The 2,500-nt window shown below is 45.4% G+C and overlaps 1 protein-coding gene across 4 annotated transcripts in view; it reads right to left on the bottom strand.

Moving 5' to 3' along the window:
• LOC143295137 (uncharacterized) overlaps positions 1-2,500 on the bottom strand; it is a 167,630-nt gene that overhangs the window by 83,503 nt on the left and 81,627 nt on the right. The window lies entirely within an intron of this gene.

Genomic DNA, 2,500 nt, shown 5'->3' with positions numbered 1-2,500 from the left:
GTGTTGGTGGCAGATAGGATGAGGGAAGATGGGGGTGGAGGTGTGTGTGTGTGGGGGGGTGGGGGTGGGGGTGGGGGTGTGGGGGGGGGGGATGGGTGTTGGTGGCAGATAGGATGAGGGAAGATGGGGGTGGAGGTGTGCGTGTGTGGGGGGGTGGGGGTGGGGGTGGGTGTGTGAGGGGGGGGATGGGTGTTGGTGGCAGATAGGATGAGGGAAGATGGGGGTGGAGGTGTGCGTGTGTGGGGGGGTGGGGGTGGGGGTGGGTGTGTGAGGGGGGGGATGGGTGTTGGTGGCAGATAGGATGAGGGAAGATGGGGGTGGAGGTGTGTGTGTGTGTGTGTGTGTGTGTGTGTGTGTGTGTGGTGAGAGGGGGGGGGGTATTAGTAGTCTGGTCTGTCCTGTCTGAGTTCTGAGTTCTGTCTCTCCTGACAAGGACGCTGTCGTCGCTAGGGTGAATGGATCTGTCCGGCCCATGCCTTTGACACCTCACCCTCATATCTTTCTGAGCTTGTTAACCCGTACTTGCCAAACAGAACATTGAGATCTCTTGATTCCTCCCAGCTAACTGTTCCCCGATACTTCCTTAACTCCTGTGGAAAGAGGTCATTTTCTGTCTTTGGCCCAACAATTTGGAATTCTCTACCTGTTGCTCTCAGACAAATAACTCATCTATCTACCTTTAAAGCAAATCTTAAAACTTATCTCTTTAAAAAAATACTTGTCATAACTCAAATAGTGCTGTTGTCCCAGGCCCATGGCAATGTGAGTGTGTGTGATGGGAGAGTAGAGGGAGAATGACCCGATTTTTCTATCCAAAATTTTATTTTTTCAATTTTTATAGAATCTGTGGCATGCAGATTACAATGATGTTCCTTTTTACATGTATGTATTCTAAGTGAAAATTGCTGTCATCTCAGCCGTTTAATCATGTGTGTGTCTGTACGTGTGTGTTAGTGTGAGTGTTGGAGTGTAACAGTTGTAGTATTGATAGCATGTTACTTTGTGAGTTTTATGCATTGTGTTTTTATAATATCAGTCATTCTGTTTTATGTTTCTACTACTTTTTTTGTTGTTGCTTTCTTGTTTCACTTTAGGTACTGGATTGTAAAGCGCTTAGAGCTTGCTTATGCTTGTACTATAGCGCTATATAAAAATAAATAAATAATAATAATAATAATAATATTATTATTATTATTATTATTATTATTATTATTATTATTATTATTATTATTATTACCTTTTGGGAAACTGAATTACTGAATTTACTGAGGCAAGGAAACACTCCAGACTTCACTGTTGACCTGTCATGTGGTGTTGTTTTCAACACTGCTGACCTGTCATGTGGTGTTGTTTTCAACACTGCTGACCTGTCATGTGGTGTTGTTTTCAACACTGCTGACCTGTCATGTGGTGTTGTTTTCAACACTGCTGACCTGTCATGTGGTGTTGTTTTCAACACTGCTGACCTGTCTGTCATGTGGTGTTGTTTTCAACACTGCTGACCTGTCATGTGGTGTTGTTTTCAACACTGCTGACCTGTCATGTGGTGTTGTTTTCAACACTGCTGACCTGTCATGTGGTGTTGTTTTCAACACTGTTGACCTGTCATGTGGTGTTGTTTTCAACACTGTTGACCTGTCATGTGGTGTTGTTTTCAACACTGTTGACCTGTCATGTGGTGTTGTTTTCAACACTGTTGACCTGTCATGTGGTGTTGTTTTCAACACTGCTGACCTGTCATGTGGTGTTGTTTTCAACACTGCTGACCTGTCATGTGGTGTTGTTTTCAACACTGCTGACCTGTCTGTCATGTGGTGTTGTTTTCAACACTGCTGAGCTGTCATGTGGTGTTGTTTTCAACACTGCTGAGCTGTCATGTGGTGTTGTTTTCAACACTGCTGACCTGTCATGTGGTGTTGTTTTCAACACTGCTGACCTGTCATGTGGTGTTGTTTTCAACACTGCTGACCTGTCATGTGGTGTTGTTTTCAACACTGCTGACCTGTCATGTGGTGTTGTTTTCAACACTGTTGACCTGTCATGTGGTGTTGTTTTCAACACTGCTGACCTGTCATGTGGTGTTGTTTTCAACACTGCTGACCTGTCATGTGGTGTTGTTTTCAACACTGCTGACCTGTCATGTGGTGTTGTTTTCAACACTCTGGTACAAATGTCAACATCACCGTCACTGGCTTTGAACAGAAAGCGAATGCTAACTCCCCCCCCCCCCCGCACGTCCCCCCGCCCTTCTCCCCCCCCCCCACCCACCCACACACCCACCGTCTCTCCGACTTCCTTCTCAGACACAGTCTTCTAACCTCTTCTTCTTCATCACCACCACCACCACCACCACCACCACCATCATCATCATATCATCATCCTACTATTCTTCTTCTTCTATCACTATCAATGATATATTACTTTCCTCGGTCAGAGACCAAACTCTGAGCGCTTCACAAGCACGAAGTCATTCGCACAACCAGCTGCATACCTGGTTACA

The sequence above is a fragment of the Babylonia areolata genome, chromosome 20, assembly GCF_041734735.1.
Source record: "Babylonia areolata isolate BAREFJ2019XMU chromosome 20, ASM4173473v1, whole genome shotgun sequence".
Taxonomy (NCBI): domain Eukaryota; kingdom Metazoa; phylum Mollusca; class Gastropoda; order Neogastropoda; family Buccinidae; genus Babylonia; species Babylonia areolata.
This window is presented reverse-complemented; position numbering and strand designations above follow the sequence as displayed.